Source organism: Capra hircus, chromosome 3, assembly GCF_001704415.2.
Source record: "Capra hircus breed San Clemente chromosome 3, ASM170441v1, whole genome shotgun sequence".
Taxonomy (NCBI): Eukaryota; Metazoa; Chordata; class Mammalia; order Artiodactyla; family Bovidae; genus Capra; species Capra hircus.
This window is the reverse complement of record NC_030810.1, coordinates 79476822-79495419: the sequence shown is the minus strand read 5'-3', so window position 1 is coordinate 79495419 and position 18598 is coordinate 79476822.

Here is an 18598-nt window from a genome sequence, read left to right as displayed (position 1 = left end):
AGTTTCCTCTGCTATACAGTGGGTTCTTATTAGTTATCTATTTTATATACAGCAGTGTGTATATGTCAATCCCAGTCTCTGTTTCTCCCCCCGACTTTCCCCCTTGGTAACAATAAGTTTGTTTTCTACATCTGTGAGTCTGTTCCTGTTTTGTAAATAAGTTCATTTGTACCTTTTTTTAGATTGCACATATAAGAAATACCGTATATTTGTCCTTCTCTGTCTGACTTCATTTAGTATGATAATCTCTAGTTCCATCCATTTTGCTGTGCTAGCATTATTTCGTCCTTTTAAAAGGCTGATTAATATCCCATTGTATATATGTACCGCGTTTTCTTTATCCATTCCTCTGGTGATAGACATTTAGTTTGCTTACAATGTCTTGGCTATTGTAAATAGTGCTGAGATAAACATTGGGGTGCATGTGCCCTTTCAGATTATGAGTTCCTCTGGATATATGCCTAGAAGTGGGATTGTAGGATCATTTTGTAGCTCTATTTTCAGTTTTTTAAGGAACTCCCACACCGTTTTCCATAGTGGCTGTATCACTTTTCATTCTTACCAGCAGTCCAGTGGGATTCCCTTTTCTCATCTTCTCCAGCACTGGTTGTTTGTAGACATTTTGATGACTGCTATTCTGACTGGTGCCTTATTGTAGTTTTGATTTTCATTTCTCTAAAAATTAGTGATGTTGAGTATCTTTTCATGTCCTTTTTGGCCACCTGTATGTCTTTGGAGAAATGACTATTTAGATCTTCTGTCCCTTTTTTCTTTGGGTTGTTTGTTTCTTTTGGCATAGAGTTGCATGAGCTGTTCATATATTTTGAGATTAACACTTTGTTGTTTGCTTTAAAATGAACTTTGCATTGGCAGTCTATAGTTGAGTTATTCCTTCTTATCCAATCTGATAATTTACCTTTAAGGGTAGTGTTTTGATTTGTAACTAATAGGGTAATTGATATGCTTAAGTTTGAATCTACCATATTAATATTTATTATGCATTTTCCTCTTTGTTCTCCTATTGTTTCTGCCTTCTTTTGTACTAAATTGTTTTTAAAAATGATTACATTATGTATCCACTGTTGGTTTTTATTGATTATAGTTTGTTATACCAAAACTTGCGTTCCAGTTTATATTATATGTCTTTATCTTATTACATTCAACTTTCAAGTGTTACGTACCTTTATAAATATAGTATGAAAGTATGAAAATGATATAATGCTACATTTTTCTTCCTGGCCTTTGTTTGTTTGTTTTTATACATTTTGGTAGTGAATATGTTGTAAACTCCACAGTATGCTATCATTTTTAATATAAAAAAGTTAAATATTGATTAATAAGAAAAACAACCTATATATAGATTCATGTTGTTATAATTTCCAGTGCTTTTCATTTTGTATGTATGTTAGGAGTTAGTTTTTGCCCCTCCCACTGCTCTGCCCTACAAGGATTTTCTTTAACTTTACTTTTATTATTAATCTATTTATGATGACTAGTTTTAACTTTTATATGTCAGAAAAAGTTTTGCCTTTCTTTTGAAAGGTATATTCATTGGCTATACAATTGTAAGCAGACTTTTAAAAGTAAAGTTTAATATGTTGCTTCGCTGCTTCTTTACTTGCATTGTTTCTAATTAGCAACTTGGTTCCACTGTACCTAACATGATTCTTTTTAAATCTAGAGCTTTTAAGATTTTTTTCTCTATAACTAATTTTGTGCATTTAAATTATGCTTTGCCTTGAAGTTTTCCTCATGATTTTTAACCTTGGAAGTCACGAGTTTCCTGGATCCCAGGTTATGTAGTTTTCATAGAATTTGACCATTATTTGACCATTATATCTTCAAAATTCCCCTCATCCTCAGGAGCTTCAGCTACACATATATTAAGACACTTGAAGGCATAACATTGATCAATGATATTCTGTTTATTTTTAGGAGTGTATCTTGTTCTCTTTCTGTTTTGCCTTGGGTGATTTCTGTTACTCTATCTTCAAGTTTGCTAATATTTTCTTCTGAAATATCTAATCTGTCATTATTTCCATGCAGCATTGTTATTAATACTAACATTTGATTTTCATTTCCAGAAGTCCGATTTCAGTCATTTTGAAAACTTCCTTTTCTTTGCTTAACATGTTCAGTATTTTCTCTGCCTTTCTGATGATATGAAATATAATAATAGTATTTTTAAATGTTCTTGCCTATTAATTATAGTGTTTGTGACATTTGGTGTTTTGTTTATGCTACTTTATGTTATGCTAGGGTTTCTGAGGTAGTGCTAGTGGTGAAGAACCCATCTGGCGATGCAGGAGACCTGAGAGACATGGGTTCGATCACTGGATCAGGAAGATCACCTACTGGAAATGGCAACCCATTCCAGAACTCTTTCCTGGAAAATTCCATAGACAGAGGAGCCTAGTGGGCTACAGTTCATGGACTCACAAAGAGTTGGACAGGAGTGAAGCAACTTAAAATACACAAGTTAGGCTAATTATGGATCATATATTTCTTTCTTTGTATACTGAGTCAAATTTGAAAGAATGCCAGATATTGTGAATTTTACCTTTTGGGTTCTAGATGTATTTGTTTGCCTATACATATTTTGGGGGCTTCTCTGGAAGCTCAGACATAAAAGAATCTGCCTACAATGCAGGAGGCCCAGATTTAATCCCTGGCTTGGGAAGATCCCCTGGAGAAGGGAGGCTAACCACTCCAGTTTTCTTGCCTGGAGAATTCCATGGACAGTGGAGCTTGGTGGGTTACAGTCCATGAGGTTGCAAAGAGTCAAACATGGTTGAGTGACTAACAACTTAACTTTTTCACACATATTTTTGAGCTTTAATCTGGATTGAAGCTAAATTACTGGAGACAGTTTGCCCTTTTGTATCTTGTTTTTAGTCACTTCTTTGTTAAATAAGATAAGAGCAGCATTTATTTATTAAATAGGACAAGAGCTAATTACTTCCCATTACAAAGGCAAGGAGTCTTTTGAGGACTCCATTTAATACTTTATGAACTATGAGGTTTGCCTTTCTGACTTGAAGGAATAGGAATTATTCCTGGTTTTTTTTTTTTTTTTAATTTTTTATTTTTTTTAAATTTTAAAATCTTTAATTCTTACATGCGTTCCCAAACATGAACTCTGGGTACTGTTCCCTCCATTTTTTAGAAATGGTATCCCTCCTACACCCTTTGACACCAAGTGGATTTCTCTCATGCATGGGCAACAAGCACTCTGAATTACTTGAGCAGGATAGTCTGCAGATTTCCAGCATTCATCTGTCTAGCTGTTCTCTCCAGTGTTCTTTCCTCTAGACTCTAGCTGCCTAGGTCTTCCTGGGCAATTCACTCTGGATTCTTAATTGAAGTGCTTACTGTGCCCCAACCTGAACTCTTCTCCACAACACTATGATCAAGAAAAGGCATTAAGCTGGTAAATAATTTTGCCAGCTTTGTTTCCTATATCTCAGGAATGACTGTCTTTTGTTGCTTGATTTTTAATATTTAAAAAATCATTGTTTTATATATCCCATGGGTCAGCAAGCTATGACCTACAAGTCAAATTTGCCAATGATCGTTTATTCATTTTCATATTATTATGACAAATTTTGAGATAAAATAGCAGAGTTGAATAGTTTTAAGAGAAACTTCATGTCTCACAAAGTTGAAAACAGAAATTGTTTTCCAAGTCTTGATTGTTATATTTTGTTTGTTTGTTTTCAGACAGGAGGATAAATCTAGACTGTGTTACTGTACTTTGGCCAAAAGAATTATGTTTATTATTTATCAATACCTCCTTTGGTTATCTTAAATCATAATACAGATTTTTAATGTCAATCCCAGCAAATATTAGCAAGAAAAAAGTAAAATGAATATATTTTCATGTGTGTAGTCACCCAATTATAACTCAGGAGCACACTTTATAGCATGATTTCTCAAGTCTTGCTTATTTTACTCTATCTCAAATATTTTACTTTCTGAAAAAATTCTTAATATCCTAGAGAATAGACAATGGACAATGCTGTATTATTTCAAAGTACTTAAACTTTTGAGTTTCATTCCATTGAAAGTTGATTTCTGCTTTTTTAATTTTTTAAAATCAGAGCTCTGTTAGCTATTGAAAATGAGATTGAAAGTCACTCAGTCATGTCCAATTCTGTGACCCCATGGACTGTAGCCTGCCAGGCTCCCCTGTCCATGTAATTCTCCAGGCCAGAATACTGGAGTGGGTAGCCTTCCCTTTCTCCAGGGGATCTTCCCAAGCCATGGATTGAACCCAGGTCTCCTGAATTGCAGGCAGATTCTTTACCAGAGGAACTACCCTTAAACTCTGCTTTTAAAAAATTTAAATTAATACAAAAATGCTCAATTTTTTTCTTAATATAGTGTAGCATATCATTAATAGTAACATATTTTGTGTATTAGTGATTTATTAAGCACGTTCTTTAAAATTTTTTCTTCATGAATAATTGTAAGCAAATCCAATAAGGTCTGTACTGCTATTAAAAAGCCCTTAGATCTGAAAACAACACTACTTTTAATTGCTATTCTGGCCTAGCTGAGTATGAATACTAAATTTCTAACACTTCCCCAGAAAGTTCCATTAGCATTTTGTTCCAAATGATTAACTGGTGCTATTTTTAATTACCTTTTTAATCTTCCTCCCTAATATTTATCTTGGCTATAAAATCTTGGACCAGTCCATTTTATTTGTTAATGAAATAAGCATGTGCTTTAGGCATATACTTTCATTGAAATAACCTATTATATTGGATGCTGATTTTGACTATCAAACATCAGAGAAACCCCCAAATTTTTTTCTACTAAACAGTGTTCAAATATAATTATAAGGTACTATGGATTCTGATTATTGCAGTTCTTTTTCAATAGCTTGTGCTGTAAGTTAAATTCCATGAAACCCTGAGATGAATGTATGTAGTCATAAACACTCAAAGGAGTAAAATCACAAATTTGTGGTAGTACCAGCTGATGAGGCATACTGTCAGCTTTGATTTACTTAAATAGACCCTTTATTTTGATACAATAGTGTAAAACAATTATTTTAAGAAACAGTATTCAACTACCAACTCAGAAGGTTTTTGAAAAGGCATAGAAACATTTGTGACAGACAGTACTAGAAACAAAAGTGATTGCTATAATTTGGTAGTAAGGAACAGGGATACAAGATAATTTGCAACAAGTACAAAATTCCTGTACAAAAACATAAATAGCATCCCTTCTAAGAAGTAACAATGTCCATGTGGAAATCATATATACAAGGAATGAATAGGTAATATACAAATACGCTGTTAAATTTCCATGACCACATACACACACTTTTCTGAAAACATAAAGTCCTGTCTATTTTTATGTATGAAGTAATTGAAGGATGGAAGATTGCCCTGAAGCTTTTTTTCCCTTGGGTTTTTATATGGTCATATGTGATAGCAATATAGATTTCTCATTGCTTGAAATTCTATGAATAGATATATATATATTTTTTAAAAATATGGCAGGAGCTCTTCTAGATTCTCTAATAGGAAGAGAAATGTTGTTTGATTATCATGTTTAGGAGAAGGAACTGAGCATGTGCCTACCTTTTTCTTAGGCTGTGAAACCACCTATTAAAGGTGTAAGTAATGATATATTCACATGTGAAAAGTTTATTATTACTCTATAATAAAGAGGGCACTTATAGTTTTGTTTGATGTTCAAATACTGGGGTTTGGAGTTGAAGTGTATTCAGTAAAAGATTGCAGTCACATTTCATAGTTCAACTTTTGCAAGAAAATCACTGATATTCATTCGACAAATATGACTTTATTTTTAGCAAAATAGACAAAAATAAGTTCATTTATGGGGCTTGTATTCTACTTAAGTGTGATAGCTGACAAACTAAATAAGTGAATTATAGAAGATATTAGGAAGTGAAGGAAGCAAGCAAGGAAAATAAGACATGGAAAAGGAAGATGCACATCAGGCCAAAGGGGCTGTGTCTGCAGAAGGCATGGCTAAAGCCTTTCACTGTGTGGGCCACTAGAAACTATGGAAACTTCTTAAAGAGATGGGCATACCAGACCACCTTACTTGCCTCCTGAGAAACCAGTATACAGGTCAAGTAGCAATAGTTAGAACAAGACATGGAACAACAGACTGGCTCAAAATTGGGAAAGTAGCACAACAAGGCTGTATACTGTCACCTTGCTTATTTAACTTCTGTGCAGAGTACATCATGTGAAATGCAGGGCTGGATGAATCAAAAGCTGGAATCAAGATTTATGGAAGAAATGTCAACAACATCAGATATGCAGATGATACCATTCTCATGGCAGAAAGTGAAGAGAAACTAGAGAGGCTCTTGATGATGGTGGGAAAGGAGAGTGAAGATGTCTTAAGACTCAACATTCAGAAAAAGGAAGATCATGGCATCCAGTCCCATCACTTTGTGACAAATAGATAGGGAAACAATGGAAACAGTGGCAGATTTTATTTTCTTGGTCTCCAAAATCACTGCAGATGGTGACTGCAGCCAAGGAATTAAAAGACGCTTGCTCCTTGGAAGAAAAGCTGTGACCAACCTAGACAGCATATTAAAAAGCAGAGCCATTACTTTGCTAACAAAGGTCCATCTAGTCAAAGCTCTGGCTTTTCCAGTAGTCATGTGTGGATGTGAGAGTTGGACTATAAAGAAAACTGAGCGCCAAAGATTTGGTGCTTTTGAACTGTGGTTTGGAGAAGACTCTTGAGAGTCCTTTGAACTGCAAGGAGATCCAAACAGTCCATCCTAAAGGCAATCAGTCCTGAACATTCATTGGAAAGACTGATGCTGAAGCTGAAAGTCCAATACTTTGGCCACCTGATGCGAAGAACTGACTCATTGGAAAAGACCCTGTGCTGAGAAAGATTGAAGGCGGGAGGAGAAAGGGATGACAGAGGTTGAGATAGTTGGATGGCATCACCGACACAATGGACATGAGTTTGAGTAGGCTCCGGGGGTTGGTAATGGACAGGGAAGCCTGGCATGGTACAGCCCATGGCGTTGCAGAGTTGGACACAACTAAGCAACTGAATTGAACTGCTATATTATTATATTGTGTTCTTAGACATACTGCTATATATATATTAAATAATAATATATATTATTATTATGTTCTTAGACATACTGCTAATGCACACTTAACATAGTGTAAACATCAATTAAATATGCACTAGGAACACAAAAATTCATTGCTTGTTTTATTATATTTACTTTATTGCAGTGGTTTAGAACCAGACCCACAATATCTGTGATATATGCCTACACATGGAATATAAGAGAGACGTTTTAATGATGTTTCCAACTCTGCCTGTCTGTCTAACTTTACTTATCTATCTATCATCTATCTTTCAATCCAGCAAATTACTTATTTACCTACTTACTTTTCCTGAGCAGTTAGAAGATTGAAATGGCCATTATTTAAGGTGGAAAGATCAAAGGTATTAGGGAGGGGAGACAATTAGACATTCAGTTTGAATAAATTGAGTTTAAAATATCTACTGTTCATGTGAACAGTGATGTGGTATACGCAGTAGATCTGGGGGGTTAGGGAGAGATATGGGCAGAAGAGATACATTTGAAACTATCAGTGTATATAACATTTGATTTCTTAGGTTATCAGACAGGATGTGATTTAAGAGAGTGAGTGTGGAACACAGAGACCCAAGGACTAAGCCCTTGGCCATAACTGTGTTAAAATGCATGAGCAGTGAGAAAAGTCTCGAAAGAGACTGAGAGGAGCAGCGAGACAGGAGGAAATTGGGAGAATGTGGTGCTTCAGATAAAAGAGAAAAAAAGTTGATTCTGAAATAAAGGTGGGAAAATAGATGAAATTCATTTGTTCTTTACTCCCCCCAAATTTCAACATGATACACTGAACTATATCCGGAATTCTGTCTGTCATCTATGTACCAGAGTCATTGTGGAAGAAAGTTGAAAATGATGAAACAAACAAAAAAAATTTTAAGTATCATTACTAAGTGTATTTTAAAGTTTATGAATATTTAAGTAAAAATGTCCATTAACAAAAATAGTAAACACAGCAACAAGCCAGGTTTTTCTAGATTCTTTTTTGTAACACCAATGAGCTTACATAAAGAGTCTACTACTTTGATCACAAATTTTTTCACATAACTGAAAGTATATATCACATTTTCAAGTGAACTGAAATGGAAGGGGGCCAAGGATACACAATTAACCTTAGGAATGTTGACTCAGATACTACTACATAAATAATTGACCAACTAATTAATGTGTTTATTTATATAGTCATCCAAATAACTCAAATCATGTGTTTCCTTTGCCCCAAATAAAAATTTGGGGGAGCAAATGGAATTGAGCAGGTTCAAGGTAAGGCATAACTGACAATATGACCTTTTGACTATAGTTTAAAGAGTGATAAGGAATATCCAGGTGAAAAATCAAGATTGTGGGCACAGCAGGTAATGGTGGAGCATGCTAGCATAGGAAAAGCCCACAGAAAAGAATCGTGAATGTGTCTGGAATGTCAGGGGGAAGGTACTGAATATAACCATCAATAGCACAGTGGTTAAGGTAAAGTGGAAGAGATGTTAGAAGAGTCAGAAGAGCAAATCATGGACAGATCTTGAAAGATCTTTTCTGTCAAGCTAAGGATTTGGGGTTTTATCCTGTAAGTTATGGACAAATTGTTAAGCAGCAATATGACATGATCAACTTTGCTCTGTATAACATAGCATCACTGGCTGTATTGAGTCAATTTACCTGGCTGGGGACAAATATTAATCAAGCTAGCTTTCTGGCATCGTGTAGACAACATAACTGGTTGATTGACTGAGTACTTCACATGTTCATCTCGTTGTTTTGACATGTGTATACCTAACCTCAAAATAAAATGGTATTTTTAGTATGCCTGATTTAGCCCATAATTCTTTATGGCAGCTATCTTTAAGAGTTAATTCTGTCACAAAATTATAAGTGCCTATTTTATATATGTATATATGACATTTTGCTGAAGAGAAGTAGTGTGAAGCTTATAAATTAGAAAATAATATTAACTACACAAAAATGGTACAGTAAAACTTTTAGAAATATTAACACAGGCTGTGCTAAGTAGTGGAAGTTGAGAATGGTGAAATAAGAGTTTTAGGCTATATTTCAGGTCTCTTTTTGACTAATGTGATCTTGAAATTTCTTCCCAGTAGTAAATAAGTAATTCATTAATTTTTATTCATAAAATGCTATGTATTTTAAACTGATCCATGGGTTTTTTTGCATTATTTATAATAAGAAGTCTAATTTTAGAATATCATGTTGAATATCAGGAATAAGAAAAAGTACTAAAAAAAAAAAAAAGAAAAAGTACTACAAGAGAGTTAAACTCAATATATAAGTATAAGCTGGATGCTAATTTCTGTTTCTAGTCTAAATGAGAATTGTAAGAATAAATAACAGAAGGCAAGTTCATAATACCTCAGTGGAAGAAAACCAGAGAATTACTTCAATTGAAGAAAACAAGAGACATATTCCATATCATCAGAATAGTAAACTGCAAATGAAGAGATAGGCAATCATTACCAATGCAAGAATCTTTATAGTATAAAAGTTTTTGCATTTGTTTCTTGTTTGGTCATTGTCATGTCCAGCTCTTTTGCAAACCCATGCATGTAGCCCACCAGACTCCTCTGTCCATATTCTTGACTTCCCAGGCAAGGATACTGGAGTGGGTTACCATTTCCTTCTCCAGGGAATCTTTCCAACCCTGGAGCTTCCATGCAAATGTGTCTCCTGCATTGCAGGTAGATTCTTTTATCTTTTTCCTTCATCTCTTCTGTCTGTTTTTTAAAAATTTTAATTGGAGGCTAATTACTTCACAATATGGTGGGTTTTGCCATACATTCACATGAATCAGCCATGGGTGTATATATGCTCCCCATCCTGACTCTCCCTCCCACCCACCTCCCCATCCCATCCCTCAGGGTCACCCCAGTGCACCAACCCTGAGCACCCTACCTCATGCATCAAACCTGGACTGGTGATCTATTTCACATATGATGATATACATGTTTCAATGCTATTCTCTCAAATCATCCCACCCTCGCCTTATTCCACAGAGTCCAACAGTCTTTACATCTGTGTCTTTTTTGCTGTCTCACATATAAGGTCATCATTACCATCTTTCTAAATTCCATATATATGCATTAATATACTGTATTGGTATTTTTCTTTCCGACTTACTTCACTCTGTATAATAGGCTCCAGTTTCATCTACTTCATTAGAACTGATTCAAATGCATTCTTTTTAATAGTGAGTAATATTCCATAATGTATATGTACCACAGCTTTCTTATCCAGTCGTCTGCCAATGGACATCTAGGTTACTTTCATGTCCTGGCTATTGTAAACAGCGCTGCGATGAACACTGGGGTACACGTGCCTCTTTCAATTCTGGTTTCCTTGATGTGTATGCCAGGCAGTGGGATTGCTTGGTCATATGGCAGTTCTATTTCCAGTTTTTTAAGTAATCTTACAACTCAGAGAAGTGCAGAATAAAAGAGTAAGAGATTCAATTCAGTCAGTTAGTCAGTCCAGTCACTCCATTGTGTCTAACTCATTTGAACGCCATGGACTGTAACATGCCAGGCCTCCCTGTGCATCACCAACTCCCAGAAACAACTCAAACTCATATCCACTGTGTTGGTGATGCCATCCAACTATCTTAACCTTTGTCATCCCCTTCTCCTCCTGCCTTAAATCTTTCCCAACACAGGGTCTTTTCCAGTGAGTCAGTTCTTCTCACCAGGTGGCTGAAAGTGTTGGACTTTCAGCTTCTGTATCAGTCTTCCTACTGACTCCTTTAGGATGGATTGGTTGGATCTCCTTGCAGTCCAAGGGACTCTCAAGAGTCTTCTCCAATACCACAGTTCAAAGGCACCAATTCTTTGGTGCTCAACTTTCATTATAGTCCAACTCTCACATCCATACATGACTACTGGAAAAGCCAAAGCTTTGAATAAATGGAACTTTGTTGGTTAAGTAATGTCTCTGCTTTATAATATGCTGTCATAACTTTTCTTCCAAGGAGCAAGCATCTTTTAATTTCATGGCTGCAGTGACCATCTGCAGTGATTTTGGAGCCCAAAAAAATAGTCTGTCAGTGTTTCCATTGCTTCTCTATCTATTTGTGATGAAGAGATGAGACCAGATGCCATGATCTTAGTTTTCTGAATGTTGAGTTTTAAGCCAACTGTTTCACTCCCCTCTTTTACTTTCAACAAGAGGCTCTTTAGTTCTTCTTCACTTTCTGCCATAAGGGTGGTGTCATCTGCATATTTGAGTTTATTGATATTTCTCCCAGCAATCTTGATTTCAGCTTGTGCTTCATCTTGCCCTGCATTTCACAAGATGTACTCAGCATATAAGTTAAATAAGCAGGGTGACAATATACAGCCTTGACGTACTCCTTTCTCAATTTGGAACCAGTCTGTTGTTCCATGTCCAGTTCTAACTGTTGCTTCCTGACCTGCATACAGATTTCTCAGGAGGCAGGTCAGGTGGTCTGGTATGCCCATCTCTTTAAGAATTTTCCACAGTTTGTTGTGATCCATGCAGTCAAAGGCTTTGACATAGTCAATAAAGCATAAGTAGATGTTTTTCTGAAACTCTCTTGCTTTTTTGATGATCCAACAGATATTGACAATTTTATCTCTGGTTTCTTTGCCTTTTCTAAATCCAGCTTGAACGTCTGGAAGTTCATGGATCATGCACTGTTAAAGAATGGCTTGGAGAATTTTGAGCATTACTTTGCTCATGTGTGTTTGATGAGTGCAATTGTGCAGTAGTTTGAACATTCTTTGGCATTGCCTTTTTTGGGATTGGGATGAAAACTGACATTTTCAGTCCTGTGACCACTGCTGAGTTTTCCAGATTTGCTGGCTTATTAAGGTCAGCACTTTCACAGCATCATCTTTTAGGATTTGAAATACTTCAACTGGAATTCCAAATGCTCCACTAACCTTGTTCATAGTGATGCTTCCTAAGGCCCACTTAACTTCGCATTCCAGCATGTCTGGCTCTAGGTGAGTAATCACACCATCATGGTTATCTGGGTCATGAAGATCTTTTTTGTACAGTTTTTCTGTGTATTCTTGCCACCTCCTCTTAATATCTTCTGCTTCTGTTAGGTTCATACCATTTCTGTCCTTTATTGTGCTCATCTTTGCATGAAATATTTTCTTTGTACCTCTAGTTTTCTTGAAGAAATCTCAGTCTTTCGCATTCTTTTTTTTTTTCCTGTATTTCTTTGCATTGATCGCTAAGGAAGCCTTTCTTACCTCTCCTTGCTATTCATTGGAACTCTGTATTCAGTTGGGTATATCTTTTGTTTTCTCATTTGCCTTTTGCTTCTCTTCTTTTCTCAGCTATTTGTAAGGTCTCCTCAGACAACCATTTTGCCTTTTGGCATTTCTTTTTCTTGGGGATGATCTTGATCCTCGCCTCCTGTGCAGTATCACAAACCTCCATCCATAGTTCTTCAGGCACTCTATCAGATCTAATCCCTTGAATCTGTTTTCACTTCTAATGCATAATCACTGGGGATTTGTTTAAGTCATACCTGAATTGTCTAGTCCTTTTCCCTACTTTCTTCAATTTAAGTCTGAATTTGACAGATAAGGAATTCATGATCTGAGCCACAGTCAGCTCCTGGTCTTGTTTTTGCTGACTATATAGAGCTTCTCCATCTCTGGCTGCAGAAATATAATCAGTCTGATTTCGGTGTTGGCCATCTGGTCATGTCCATGTGTAGAGTCTTCTCTTGTTTTGTGGAAGAGGGTGCTTGCTTGACCAGTACTGTTCTCTTGGCAAAACTCTATTAGCCTTTGACTTGCTTCGTTTTGTACTCCAAGGCCAAATTTGCCCGTTACTTCAAATATCTCTTGACTTCCTACTTTTGCATTCCAGTCCCCTATAATGAAGAGGACATCTTTTCTTGGTGTTAGTTCTAGAAGATTTTGTAAGTCTTCATAGAACCATCCGACTTCAGCTTCTTCAGCATTTCTGGTCAAGCCATAGACTTGGATTACTGTGATATTGAATGGTTTGCCTTGGAAATGAACAGAGATCATTCCGTTTTTGAGATTGCATCCACGCACTGCCTTTTGGAGTCTTTTGTTGACCGTGATGGTTACTCCATTTTTTCTAAGGGATTCTTGCCCACAGTAGTAGATATAATGGTCATCTGAGTTAATTTCACCCATTCTAGTCCATTTTAGTTTGCTGATTCCTAAAATGTCAATGTTTACTCTTGCCATCTACTGTTTGACCACTTCCAATTTACCTTGATTCATGGACCTAACATTCCAGGTTCCTATGCAATATTGCTCTTTACAGCATCAGACTTTACTTCCATCACCAGTCATATCCACAACTGGGTGTTGTTTTTGCTTTGGCTCTGTCTCTTTATTCTTTCTGGTGTTATTTCTCCATTTTTCTCCAGTAGCATATTGGGCACCTACCGACCTGGGGAGTTCATCTTTCAGTGTCCCATCTTTTTGCCTTTTCATACTGTTTTGGATTCTCAAGGCAAGAATACTGAAGTGGTTTGCCATTCCCTTCTCCAGTGGACCATGTTTTGTCAGAAATCTCCACCATGATGCATTCATCCTGAGTGGCTCTACAAGGCATGGCTCATAGTTTCATTGAGCTAAACAAGGCTGTGGTCCATGTCATCAAAATTGTTAGTTTTCTGTGAATGTGGTTTTCATTCTGTCTTCTGATGGATAAGGATAAGAGGATTACTGAAGAGACTGGGTTAGCTGTCTTTATATCTCCTTACTTAACCTTTCCTTTTCTTATTAATTTATGTGTTTATGAGCTAAACATTAATGAGCTAATTTCTCCATTAAGATATCAATAAACAATCAAACAAAACACTCTAACTGAAATTATGCTAGTACATAATTTTTCTATTTCAAACAACTTTGGCCTATAAAAATTTGGAGTAAAGCTCTACCAGATTATATGAACTTAAATATGGGAGAACTCACTAAACACACAAAATGTAGAGCTATCAATGGAAGTAACGCATACGGATGCCAAACAAGCAAACAATAAATGCCCAGTGCAAGCATACAGATGAGTCTTAATAATCCCAAATGTCTTTAAGACATGGATAACTAAGGAGATCCCAATATTTGATATGTACTTTGCTTCTCACTGGGGCTTCCTAGGTGGCTTAGATGGTAAAGGATCTGCCTGCAATGCAGGATACCCAGTTTCAGTCTCTGGGTTGGGAAGATCCCTTGGAGGAGGGCATAGCAACCCACTCTATTATTCTTGCCTGGAGAATTCCATGGACAAAGGAGGCTGGTAGGGTACAGTCCATGGGGTCACAAAGAGTTGGACATGACTGAGTGACTAAGCACATCAGAGTCCATTTAGGCCTGCTATCTTGGCTAAATAATTAATAGCACTCTGTTTCTCTCTTAAAAGTATCTCAGTTTAGATGATAAGTTTATATGATCACCTATTTATAATGTGTGAAACCTTCTCTAACATTTCTTTTTGGCCATCCAATGGCATTTACCTTTACCTTACTTTTAACTTTACCTTTACCTTTAACTCAGGACACTGTGCATCCTCTTGCTTACAAAGTTAGCACTGAAATCCTTCTCTTTCAATTACATATGTGATTTAGATAATACTTCTTATTTTGATGGGAGACTGTTGGCTGGTGAAGAGGGCATGTGTAAATTTAAAGTATATCCTTGGCAGCAATGTGCTATAAAAATCCAGAATCCATCTGTGGATTTTACAGTGCTAATTGACAGATGCTTTAACTCATAAAATGTTCACAGTCCATACAAATGATAAGAGCACCAGATGGGACCTGTCCAATAAGAAACGTCAAAAGCCTTTCCCTTCTGTCTCTCTAGAAGATTACCAGAAATATTTATTGTGGAATGTTATTTGTTATGATGACAGAAAGTATGTGAATTGGAAAGCAATTGAAAAAATAAAATAAAACCTCTCAGAATTTTTAATCTTTGCATTCAAACTTACAATGTCATATCTTCTAAACTCATGATATTGGCATGTATTTTAAAATTTTTTATCATAATATATATGTGTATTAAATATAACACTAGATTAACATGTTATATATAACTACAAACACAAATATAAGTGCTTACAATAAAAACAACTCTTTTACCACAGCTATTTACAATCTACAATCTAGAATTAATTTTTTTTAACATTTTATGTCTCCATATCATATTTTATTCTTCAGAGTTAAATGTTAGTTAATTAACGGCTCTATCCTATCAGGAGGTAAAGCTCTCTCATATTGTACAGTATCTGATTTTTGTTCCTTAATCTGCTCAAAACAGTCATATCACTAGTTAGTTAAAACAATACAGTAGGATTCTCAACTTTTTTATTATGTTGATTATAGTTTCAAATTGTGTACTGCAATTTTTTCTTAACTCATATAACTTTGTATTTTTAATATCTATCTGTATTGCATTCTTTATTTAAAAAAATCTTACATAAATTTTATATCAGCCATAACTGGGACCATCTGGGCATGATAATTTTGTTTGAATATTATAAAATAGATTTATTCTTAGAGAAATATGTTCTCAGCAAAACTGGGTGGAAAGCATACAGTTACCAGATACCCTCTTCCATATATACACACTGCCTCTCTCACTAGCAACATCCCTTACCAGAGTGGTGCCTTTGTTACAATCCTTGAATTTGCATTGACATGCTTTTATCACCCAAAGTCCATAGTTTATATTGTGGTCATTGCTCGGTGTTGTGGGGCTTCTATATTGGCTCAAATGATAGTGAATCTGACTGCAATGCAGGAGACCTGGGTTTAATTTCTGAATCAGAAAGATGCCCTGGAGAAAAGAATGTTTCCCTACTCCAGTGTTCTTGCCTGGAGAATTCCACGGACAGAGGAGCCTGGTGGGCTACAGCCCATGGGGTCACAAAAAATTGGACTTGACTAGTGACTAACACTTTCACTTTTCACTTGGTGGTGTACGTTCTATGGATTTTGAGAAACATACAATGACATGTATCCACCATTATATTATCATGCAGAGTAGTTTAACTGCCCTAAAAATCCTCTGTATCCTGCCTATTCATCTCTTTATGTAGAACTGAATGCATTTCAATTATGCAAAATTGAATATTTCTAAAATTTTCTTTCAACACCTTAAAATTTCATTCCATTCTTCTATTGATTGCATGATTTCTGACAAGTCTGCTTTAATTCTTATATTTTCTCCTTTATAAGTAATGTGCTCTTTCACTCTTCTGGCTTTTTTCAAGATTTTCTCTTTGTCTCTGGTTGTTTATAGAGTTCTTGCCTGGAAAATCCCAGGACAGGGGAGCCTGGTGGGCTGCCGTCTACGGGGTCGCACAGAGTCAGACACGACTGACACAACTTAGCAGCAGCAAGACAGGCCTAGTTGTAGACATTTGGTATCTATACCACCGTTCGGTGTTCTCTGAACTTCTTAGGTCTCTGGTTATGTTTCTGTCAAAAATTTATTTTACGTGTTCAGCCATTATCACTTCAAATATATCTGTTATCTTTTTTCTCATTTAGCGCTCCAATTACATGTGAATTATTCTTTTGATATGTCCCACTATTTTGGATAATCTGATATTTTTTAAATGTCACCCCATTTTCTTTGCATTTTAATTCTGGAAAGCATTATTACCATATTTTCTTTTATTGGCTGTATGGTACGTGAATTTTATTTCAATAAATCTGTTTTATTTATTTATTTATTTATTTTTTATTGGAGGCTAATTACTTTACAATATTCTATTGGTTTTGCCATACATCATTTTCTAGGTCACGAATTCTTTCCTCAGCCTTGTCCAGTCTACTGATAAGTTCATCAAAGGTATTTATCATTTCTATTACATTTTTTTTAATTCAAGAATTTTCTTTAATTCTTACTTAGAGTGTCCATCCCTCTGTTTACAATTTCCATCTTATGTTGCATGTTTTTCTACTTTGCAAAATCTGCAGCATATCTGAGTCAAGTACTGATGCCTACATTGGGTTTTCATTTTCTTCTTGCTTTTTAGCACGACTTGCAATTTTTTTTTTTTTTTTTGAGAAATGCATGTAACATAACAGGTAACAAAAGCTAAGGTAAGTAGGCCATTAGTATGAGATTTGTGTTAATTCAGCTGACAATTGGGCTGAATGTTTAATGTTGGCTACAGTGGTAGGTGCCAGGGGCTTCATTTTTATCCAGTGGTCTTCTTTTTGTCTCCCTTGTTGTTTTTTGGTTTGCTTAAGAAAGCCTTCCTCAGCGATCAATGAAAGAAATAGAGGAAAACAACAGAATGGGAAAGACTAGAGATCTCTTCAAGAAAATTACAGATACCAAGGGAACATTTCATGGAAAGATGGGCTCGATAAAGGATACAAATGGTATGGACCTAACAGAAGCAGAAGATATTAAGAAGAGGTGGCAAGAATGCACAGAAGAACTGTACAAAAAAGAGCTTCATGACCCAGATAATCATAATGGTGTGATCATTCACCTAGGGCCAGATATCCTGGAATGTGAGGTCAAGTGGGCCTTAGAAAGCATCACTATGAGCAAAGCTAGTGGAGGTGATGGAATTCCAGTTGAGCTATTTCAGATTCCAAAAGCTGATGCTGTGAAAGTGCTGCACTCAATATGCAGGCAAATTAGGAAAACTCAGCAGTGGCCACAGGACTGAAAAAGGTCAGTTTTCATTCCAATCCCAAAGAAAGGCAATGCCAAAGAATTCTCAAACTACTGCACAATTGCACTCATCTCACATGCTAGTAAAGTAATTTTTAAAATTCTCCAAGCCAGGCTTCAGCAATATGTGAACTGTGAACTTCCAGACGTTCAAGCTGGTTTTAGGAAAGGCAGAGGAACCAGAGATCAAATTGCCAACATCCGCTGGATAATCGAAAAAGCAAGAGAGTTCCAGAAAAACATCTATTTCTGCTTTATTGACTATGCCAAAGCCTTTGACTGTGTGGATCACTATAAACTGTGGAAAATTCTGAAAGAGATGGGAATACCAGACCACCTGACCTGCCTCTTGAGAAACCTGTATGAAAGTCAGGAAGCAACAGTTAGAACTGGACATGGAACAACAGACTGGTTCCAAATAGGAAAAGGAGTATGTCAAGGCTCTATATTGTCACCCTGCTTATTTAACTTCTATGCAGAGTACATCATGAGAAACACTGGACTGGAAGAAGCACAAGCTGGAATCAAGATTGCCAGGAGAAATATCAATAACCTCAGATATGCAGATGACACCAATCTTATGGCAGAAAGTAAAGAGGAACTAAAAAACCTCTTGATGAAAGTGAAAGATGAGAGTGAAAAAGTTGGCTTAAAGCTCAACATTCAGAAAATGAAGATCATGGCATCTGGTCCCATCACTTCATGTGAAATAGATAGGGAAACAGTGTAGACAGCATCAGACTTTATTATTTGGGGGGCTCCTAAATCACTGCACATGGTGATTGCAGCCATGAAATTAAAAGATGCTTACTCCTTG